This window comes from Aulostomus chinensis, chromosome 1, assembly GCF_037954235.1.
Source record: "Aulostomus chinensis isolate RoL2024-O1b breed Wild chromosome 1, RoL_Achi_v1.0, whole genome shotgun sequence".
NCBI classification, from domain to species: domain Eukaryota; kingdom Metazoa; phylum Chordata; class Actinopteri; order Syngnathiformes; family Aulostomidae; genus Aulostomus; species Aulostomus chinensis.
In genome coordinates, this window is record NC_141320.1 from 20,034,008 (window position 1) to 20,044,301 (window position 10,294).

General features: G+C 45.6%; 1 non-coding gene across 1 annotated transcript; it reads left to right on the forward strand.

Annotated features, from left to right (window-relative positions):
- The first annotated feature begins 8,498 nt into the window (after positions 1 to 8,498).
- On the forward strand, positions 8,499 to 8,571 carry trnar-acg (transfer RNA arginine (anticodon ACG)). Its single transcript has one exon. It is a non-coding gene; the product is annotated as a tRNA-Arg (tRNA).
- Positions 8,572 to 10,294: the final 1,723 nt, after the last annotated feature.

The following is a 10,294-nucleotide window of genomic DNA, read 5'->3' on the forward strand; positions in this document are numbered from 1 at the left end:
CAATACTATCAGAAGGCTGCAGTAAACAGCAGTGTTTTCAGCCCTGATTTAAATGAGCTGACAGTTTGTGCCCCCCTCAGAGGTTCAGTTTGTTCCACAGGTGTGGACGCTGAGTAGACCTGTCCCTGATGACCTGAGGGGTCTGGATGCTTCATACCCAGCCAGCAGCTCTGACATGTATTTAGGCCCAAGCCCATTCAGTGACTTATAGACCAGTAACAGGATGTTGAACTCAATCCTTTGACACACAGGGAGCCAGTGCAGTGATTTAAGGACAGGTGTAATGTGGTCCATTTTCTTAGTGTTGGTCAGGACTCTGGCGGCAGCATTCTGGATGAGCTGCAGGTGCTTGATTGATTTTTACTGAGACCTGTAAAGACACCATGACAATAATCTAGCCTCCTAAGAATAAATGCATGGACGAGTTTTTCCATGTCTTGTTTAGAGAGAATGAAGGCTTTCTAAAGTGTTAACAATGCCATAAATAACACAAGCATTCAGTAACCCTTGATAAAAGGAGACTCACCATCAAGTTGGACCAGTTGAAGAACAAAAGGTCTTCTCCACTATCACATTTCTCCTCACTGGTCCAGACTTGGGGGACCTCTGGACTAAATGGAGAGTTGAGGAAATGGGCTTGTGGTGGCCCTGCGTTCCACAGACCTCCTGTACAGTCACCAAGCGCTGGCAGACACAGTCCTAATGGAACCAATTATTTTAAAATGACAGTAAGAAGTAATAAATAAGGCATGACAGCTTTGAAGGAACTGCCCAACATTGGTTTGGGAGTTGTGCTGTCCTGGATTGGCAGGAAAAACTCCTTGAAAGTTTTGTCTTCAAAGAAAAGTGTCCTTCTCATGTTGAGCTGTGGACATCAGCTGACTGCCTCTGTTGCCACTGCCTTGTTGGCAGGAAAAGCCTGAGCCAGAATGAAGAGGGAGTTCAAGGCAGTAGGTTTCACTGCAGAGTTTAGGCCTTCATCCAGCAAGGAACCAGAATGATGATGTCAGCACTCCTCCAGCACTGCTATGTACCTTTGAGAGGTCGGAGAACAACATGACTTCTCTCACTTGTTATAGATGTTTATCTGTATCAAGAGATAATTGATGTCATGTATATATTTGGATATTGATGTGTCATTCATGTTACATAAAACATGTTAAACGACACGGAAGGTCATGGGTTCATGTAAGGTTCAGCTTTCTGCCTCTTTAGTTTTCAACAAATATTAGTCACTTTTATGGAAATGAAGCACGACCTGCCTGCTCATTAACTGTCAACCAAACTGCTGGAGAGAGCTCATCGTTACTGGATGGGAATGTTAATGATGTCTATTAGCATAAATGGTTCCAATATTGAGCTTCCTAGCTACCTTCAGTCTCAGAGGAGCTGAGTCTGTCAGGGGGAGGCAGGGTGGAGCAGCAGGAGCCTGCTACAAAATGACATGGAGAGATGAAGGAATCCTGAGGAGTCTCTGTGTGACTGAGGTGGAGGAGACGTGGCTCCTTTGGTGCTGACAGGATTTGAGCTCCTGACTCTATTTTAGTTTATTTCAGTGTGACTGCAAACATCAGCTGCTCACCCATCAGCTAGCAAGTAAACAACAGCCCTGTTCAGTCTTCTAGCTTCAGTGGAGGAGCGGTCAGGTGACTCTGTGTGCTCATGTCAGGTGACGGCTCCATGAGAGCTCCAATCCCAGCAGTGGACTCATCCACACTCTGGAGGAGATCCAGCATTTTGTTGGTGACCCAGATTCTGGACTGACTACTGAACAGCAGGAGGAACCATCTTCCTGTTGCCTTTCTTTGATGCCTCTGTGTGAATGAGAGTGGGAGGGGTTGATCTGCTGGGAGGCTCTGAGAACACCACCCACTGCCTTTGGAGGGAGGTCATCTTGAACCTCTGCCTCTGCCTTTGCTGATGGTTCAAGATGAAAAGATGGAGAAATTGTCAGATGGTGAGGCTCTGAAGATTGGAGCCTCCACTACCCCAGTTTTCCAGAGGCTGATTCCTGAACACCAATAAAACTCTGCATCCACTTGTTCTTCATGTTCAATGGCTCCTTCCTCCTTGTTCTGATACAAAAGTCAACAGCTTCTACTGGGATGTTTTGCTTCTCATGTGAGAGGCAGCAGGATCATTCGTGTGTTCATGTTGACAGCAGACAAGGAGGAAACCTGGGAGGAGCTCAGTGACTTTTATCAGTGTGTCTCACTTCAGGTGTGAAGGCCTCTCAGTGTGAAGTTGAAAACCAGGTGGCCAGGAGTTGAACCTAGAACCTTTTGATCCGTAGTCAGACTCTTTATCCACTGCACCACCAGCCCTGTGAAGAAGGTGCTATGTTCATGTGTACTTCATTTTACAGAGAATCCAAACAATCTGGTGTCACTTTCTGGTGACACAATGGTGCAGTGGTCAGCACTGTTGCCTCACTGCAAGAAGGTTCCAGATTGGAGTCCCGGCTGTGTGAGTCTGCATGTTCTCCCTGTTCCTGTGTGGGTTCTCTCTGGTACTCCAGCTTCCTCCACAGTCCAAAGACATCAAGAGAGGACGAGGCTGATTGATACTCTAAATTGACCGTAGGTGTGACTGTGAGTGTGAATGGTTGTCTGTCTCTATGTGTTGGTCCTGTGATGGACTAGTGACCTGTCCAGGGTGAACCCACCTCTTGCCTGAAGGCTGCTGGGATAGGCTCCAGCCCCCCACAACCTTGATGGATAAGCAGTGTAGAAAATGGATGGAGGGGCATTAAACATCATAAGTCCATTTCTTTTGAGTTAGCAGTCAATAAGGAACGATCGAGTGAAGACAGCACGCTGCTACTTTATCTTTTGATTAATAAGACAATCTACAAATTCATTTAATTTCTGGATGTTTATTCTACCTACGAAGTCCATTTGTCACCATTATAGATCGACCAATCAGCATTAAGAATATAAACAATGACTCAAACTCATGGCGGTCTGCTGACGTCACATCCGTCACAGAGGCTCACTCCTGCACTCAGAGGTGGCCTTTTAGTTCCATCACTTCACGCTGTATTTACAGATTTATGATTGAGGGGAACAAACCACTCTGATGTCTGGGTTCATCAAGGATATCATTAAAGAAATCCTAACTATCTGGCCAGTTAAATTGATCCTAACTGTTCTTCAGATGTTGTGCTGGTAATGTCATGTAGTTTCTTTTCCAATGTAACTTTGTCGTTCTGATGTGTGTATTTTTACTGCTCCAACAAAGCTGTTCCTCTTCTGGGGAAATCAATCATTCAGGCAATCAATAACTGAGTGTCTCTGATGCTGTACTGTAGTATTGCAGTACAACAACACTCTGATCCTTCCTTTTCAAATGTTTTTATTGTGTTTCTCTCATCAGGTGTTCAAAATGATGACAATAAAAATCAATAATTGATATTCAGCTTTGTTTCAACAATAATAACTGATCAGAAATGAGGCCTGATGGCTGCAATAGCAGCTTTGTGCTGTTCAGTGACTCCTGCTATAAAAAGGAGTCAAGGCGGTCTTAAAGATGTGAAAATGTTCCAAAGATCCTTCTTCATGTTGGTCCTGAACAAGATTGGTGTCAGGCCTTTTTTCAAAGGAGCTCCAAAAGGCTCACTTAACCCTTTGAGGCCTGGCTGAGACACGAGGCCTGTTGACCTTTGACCCTGTTGCTCTTTTGCTCTCATTGGCCTCTCCAGTGGATACAGACCTGAAACTTTATGAAATCCTAATCTGGTGGAATAATTCTAGAACCCCCTCCCAAACAGGAAGTAGCTTCAGGAAGGAGGTGGGGCTTCAAAGTTTTAAATATTGGTTTCTGGCAGAGGTGTGAACTCCTCCCAGAAAGCTCATCTCATTTGGAGCAACTTTGACCAGTTATGATGCTTAAAGACTTTACTGGACTTTGCCACACCCTTTACGGACAGCAGAAAGGACTTAGGGGGGTCAAACCAGCACAGATGTGATCCTTATGGAGGACAGAACAACACACTAAAATTTCAACTTCCTAGGTTGAAAGAGAAAAAACTATCCCCTTGTGAAACTGGGCAAAATCAGGGTCTGGGACTTCTGCACTCCGAGAGCCTTTTGGAGCAGAATTGAGGATCAAATCTGGGTTCTGGTGCTTCTACTTGGGCTACATCCACCAAACTTTACACACATAGTGTGATGCCCCAGAGTAGCATGTGCTGGGAATTTCAGCCATCTAGGTGCTAAGGGGCCCAAGCACGGTCCCGGGGCATCCACTAACCCTAAGGGGCTCCTCAAAGTCTGGCCCCTCTTCCCTGGTTTCATTTGAGCTGAAGCCACCAAAAGTCACACCAATGGTTGATGTCAGTGAGAGGACTGATTCTGACATTTTCAGCCATCCAGAAGTTACAGAGCTGAAACACAAGACCCCAAAGCCCCTTCCATGTTTGTTGCCAGAGATATCGTAGTCATGACTGTGCACCTCCTTTATGAAGAAAAACAAAACAACTACTGCTTTGGGGCTTGTGTTCAGGGTTATTATATTATATTATTATATTATATTATGTGTGTAAAGTTTGGTGGATGTAGCCGGATGGGCCGGTGTGAGCAGGCATTTCAAAATATATATTTTTGGTAAAAACGCAGAAACAGCGGTTAGTTTATTTTGTGTTAAAATGAGAAACAGACCCATCCAGTTGTAGTGCCACCACTCAGCGGCTGCCTTGCAGTCAGAAGCCATGAAGAATGTTGCCCAGTAAGAGGAAGGAGAAAGGAGGAGCCGAAAAAGAGACACTCCCGAGAAGAAAAGCAGCCGAATTTCCAAAACTCGACGCGTTCTTCCAGGGCTGGACTGGGAAGAAGAGACGTCAGGTGTTGGAACGTGTAGTGGAAGAAGAAGGTCTCTGTGAGTAGTGAAAGAGTATCACTCTTTTAACATGGTTACTGTCTTCCATGTAGAATACTGCACTTTATTTTAATTTTTGAAACTTCAAAATGTGCGCATACATCCTCTGGTATGGCGTGTGCTTACACATATCGTGTAAATAACCATGGAGGGCTGCCAGGGATGAAAAATGCCAGGGCCATTTTTTGGTCCCAGTCCAGCCCTGCTTCTTAACCTGCTCACGGTGTCCTGTCAGCTGTCTTCCCTCAAGGAGGTGGCCAGTCTTGCTCTGGAGCAGTTTCAAAAATAGGCCTCAGCACACTGCCTCTGTGCCATGCCTCTCTCATGCTCCTCTACTCTTTGGTGCACATGCCTCCAGTCTGTCAGGCCTCTAATGAAGACACTTGGATCACTGGGCTTGCTAAAAGCAGGGCAAACAAAACAAAACAAAGCATGACGTTGACCACAATAAGTCAGCCATTTCCACGTCGTGCCGTCCGTTCTAACGAAGAGCCTCTGGACGACAGGGTTCATGGAATCTTGTTGAGGATGAAACTTTAAAAAATCAGTCCTCTGTGTGGAAGAAGGGCGACTAAAATAGTCTCCAACTGTCTGATCTGACTCCTCCACTTCCATTGCAACAGCATGGCTTGACTAAGAGAAAGAGAGAGAGCGGAGAGATTTCATTGGACGAGCCCAATGTCCTTCAAGAAAATCAACCAATGGGCCGCGTTTCACGTCTCCGATACCGTTACGGTCGATGAAAAACTATACACTTTTGAAAAAAAAATTATGACAGTTATGGGCCGGCCCAAAGATGTGCATCGGCCAGGTGGCCAGTCCAGCCCTGGGTTCACCCTTGATGGGTCACCAGTCCATCCCAGGACCAACACACACAGACAGACAACCATTCACACTCACAGTCATTTAGAGTGTCCAGGTAACCACTACCCTCTTGATGTCTTTGGACTTTGGGAGGAAGCTGGAGAACCAGAGAGAACCCACACAGGAACAGGGAGAACATGGAGGAGGGGTGGAGGTCGATGAGTCCTGGAGACGTTCAATAATGTCCACAACTTTGGCACCAGGAAGACAGCAGGTGATGGCTCCTGGGAGTTCAACAGACCTGATGATTGAACCACCAATCACAAGGATTTCAGCCTCCATTGTAAACAGAGAGTTTAGATGAGAGAGAACCTGCTGTCAGCCTCACCAGTCAGGGCAGTGGCAGAGGCAGCAGAGTTGAATGAAGCAGGATCACCTGGCAGGTTAAGATGGTGGGGCTGTTTCAGTTCTAGTGCTGAAGGCTTTCACCATGACAGTCAGACTCTCCTCTGTCCTTCATGGTCCCTCAAATGTGCAGTGTGGACCTCACACACTGAATTTAGCCTGAAAACTCTTCATGAAAAGCAGGAGACTCAGAGTCTCTGTGGCGCTCGGCTGTTAACCGAGAGGCTGGTGGTTCGAGCCCACCCAGGGACGATGAACAGGCTCTACTGGTGCTTAGGAGTTGCTGCGTTAATGATCTGAATGTGGACGGACAGACTGACCCTCCACAGCAGACTCATGTGACAGATCTCTTGATGAGACGCTTCAGTGTTAAATTTAGTCGTCGTGTGTCATGCAGTGTTGAGGAGGCCTGCTGGCTGTGGGTAAAGTGGGGGCTCAGAGTTTGTGGAGTCGGCTCTGGAGTGAAGGGGGTCACTGTTTGGTTCTCAGATGCTCCAGCTCAGGTTAGCGAGGTGGTGGAGAAACCAGTGAGAGCTCTGCCAGCTGGAGCCTCTTGGGTCCTGGGAGGCTTCACTCCTGGAGGTGGAAATGATGAGGAGTTTTAAAATCTGCTCCTCTTTCACGCTGACTTGTTTTCTAGGGTTCCCTCTTTTATTCTCCTGGAGATCAAGAGGATCCTGCCATGTTTGTCCAGGAGACCCACAGCACAACAGTCAGTGAATGGGGATGCAGGCAGGCTTTTAATGGGGGTCATTTGAAGTCCCAAGTCCAGTTGGAGCAGAGGGTGGAGTTTGATTCTCCAGGAGTTTTTGTTGTTGTTTTTTTCACCAGTTTCTTTTGATTTGGAGGAAATCATTCCAGGTGTTTGAAAGACGGTGAGAGCAACTTTGGAAAATGTTCAACTTGTGTTTTTAAATGTCTTTGCACCAACAAATGGTGGACAGGACAGCTTTTGAGACATTTTAATGCCACCGTTCAACAGTGAATCTGCTGGTTTCCTGTTTTTAGGAGCTGATGGGAGCTGCACAGAGAAGCTCTTTGAGACAGGAACCATTCAGAGCTCCACCCTGCTTCTTCCAGCAGGATCCACAGATCCACCAACACACCAGCTGTTTGATGTGTGGAGGCTTTTGACCAGGATTCCTAGACAGCACAGCTGGACTCACGCAACAGCTAACTTGTTAGCACCGACTAGACAGGAGCGCTTCTATGGTTTTACTCAGTGGTTCAATGTTTTTAAGAGATGTCCCATTCAGCCTGTGGGTTTGAGTGATCACTCTTAAGTCTCCTGTTCTGTTTTATTAAAATATTCATTTAAAAGCTCCTGAGAGAGAGAGGGGGGGGGACAGAGAGGGGGGGGAGAGAGAGGGAGAGAGAGACAGAGAGAGAGGGAGAGAGAGAGAGACAGAGAGAGAGGGAGGGAGAGGGAGAGAGAGATAGAGGGAGGGAGAGAGAGAGGGAGAGAGAGATAGAGGGAGGGAGAGAGATAGAGGGAGGGAGAGAGAGAGGGTGGGAGGGAGGGAGAGAGAGAGAGAGAGGGTGGGAGGGAGGGAGAGAGAGGGAGAGGGAGGGAGAGAGAGAGAGGATCAAACTGATCTCAAACTTGACTTCAAAATTCTGATTCTAATCATTTGTACTCCTTGATAGATTCATCACTACAGTGTCATAGAGGGTCCATTACTATTGCAGTATATTAAAGAATATAAGAACGAGGTTACCATCCATGGAAATATAGTATTTCATGTATTGCAGTATATTTTCAAAGATATAACACTTTAATTTTTTTTAATAAGAGAGGCTTTAATGTCTGTCTTTGATGTCTAAACTCTGACTCTGATGTCATTGGTGGTGACTGAACTCTACCCCCTGACAGACTGGGAAGGCTCCTATTGGTGATGTCATCATAAATACATGAAGGTCTTGTTTCAATGTTTTAACATTAAAGCTCATCTTAGTAAAACAATCAAGTTACCTGAACTAAGTTCTTGAAAAAAATGACTGTGACTGACTTAAATAAATCAAATCTACTTCAAAGTTCCTTCTATGGTCATAAGTCGGCCATTTTAAGTGTACTTGTAGTTCCAGAACATTCCAAGAGGAGATGATATGAATCATTTTGTTAGATGAACTCAGTTCCTCTGCTTTGATGTTGGTGGACCGAGGGGAGTTTGCCTGAACCTGCTTGGACCTGCTGGCTCCTGCTCAGTCCCTCACTCAGCCTCACTCAGCCTCAGCAGCACCGCTCCACTGAGGACTGATTCAGGTTCCTAGCAACCAAATAGGAGGAGAGCTGAACCTTCTTGCTGGGAGGCCACAGTGCTGACCACTGCACCATTGTGTCCCCTGAAAATGCCACCACCTTGTTGGGCTTTTCTGTAACAGCAAGGACACATGAACACAGCAGCTTCTTCACAGGGCTGGTGGCGCAATGGATAACGCGTCTGACTACGGATCAGAAGATTCTAGGTTCAACTCCTGGCCAGCTCGCTTTGAACTTTATACTGAGAAGATGAAGTGAGAACCAGTGATCAAAATCACTGAAGTCCTCCCAGGTTTCCTTCTTGTCTGCTGGAAACATGAACACATGAATGATCCTGCTGCCTCTCATGTTAAGCTGCACTTGACAGTGACAGCAGGAGAACAAAAATCCCAGTGTGTCATCAACATTTGCTGTCAATCAATGATAGAAGCTGTTGAGTTTCTGGATCAGAACAAGGAGAAACCCACCCCTCACAGCCAGAAAAGCAATCTGTTATACGCTGTCAGATGCAGTGAGGCCTGCACGGATCTCTACATAGGGGAAACCAAACAGCCCCTCAACAACCGCATGGCCCAACATAGAAGAGCCAACTCTGGAGGACAGGACTCAGCGGTTTTCCTCCACCTCAAGGAGGAAAGCCACTCCTTCCAGGACGACCATGTCCAAATACTCGACAGAGAGGACAGATGGTTTGAAAGAGGAGTTAAAGAAGCCATCCACGTCAGGATAGAGAAACCATCTTTGAACAGAGGAGGTGGACTGCGACATTTCCTTTCACCTATTTACAACCAAGTCCTTTCAAAACTTCCCCAAAGAGCTCAGCTGAAAGACCCATGTGGAACGGCTGATGCCAGCACAGCCCATTAGCATCTGAGTGGTCGGTGAAACTCCCTACCGACCACCCCTGAAACTCCCTGACACCTCACAACGACTGTCGTTTGGGGAGGCCAGGTGAGTCTCGGGAGGGTCGTTTCCACCACAATAGCACTGACCACTCCCAAATAGATTTATAAGCTGGAGTTTCCACACTCTCCACTAGAACTGAAGAAGCCTCTCGGATGAGAGGTGAAACGTCTTCAAGATAAACTTACGTCCAGTTGACCAGATTTTACTTCGCTTCGATCTACGATGACCTGGATGAATGAGAACCTACACATACATTACTGTCAGCATCACTTTGAGTTTATTAGCAACTATCACTACATTACTGTTAACATCACTTTGAGTTTATTAGCAACTATCACTACATTACTGTCAGCATCATTTTGAGTTTATTAGCAATTCTTACGACATCACTGTAGCATTAAATTGAGTTCATTCGCAACTCTTACTACATGACTGTCAGCATCACTTTGAGGTTGTTCGAAACTCTTACTACATTACTGTAAGCATCACTGAGTTGATTAGCAACTATCACTACATTACTGTTAGCATCATGTTGAGTTCATTAGCAATTCTTACGACATCACTGTCCCATCAGTTTGAGATCATTACCAATTCTTCTGACATCACTGTCGCATTATTTTGAGATCTTTAGCAATTCTTCTGACATCACTGTCGCATTATTTTGAGGTTCAAAGCAACTCTTACTACTTTACTGTTGCATTATTTTAAGGTTCGTAGCAACCCTTACTACATTACTGTCAGCATCACTGTGTTTCTTAGCAACTATCACTACATTACTATTAGCATCATTTTGATGTTCGTAGCAACTCTTACTACATGACTGTCAGCATCACTTTGAGGTTGTTCGAAACTCTTACTACATTACTGTAAGCATCACTGAGTTAATTAGCAACTATCACTACATTACTGTTAGCATCATTGTGCGTTCATTAGTAATTCTTCCGACATCACTGTCGCAATATTTTGAGGTTCGTAGCAACTTTTACTACATTACTGTTGCATTATTAAAAGGTTCGTAGCAACTCTTACTACATTACTGTCAGC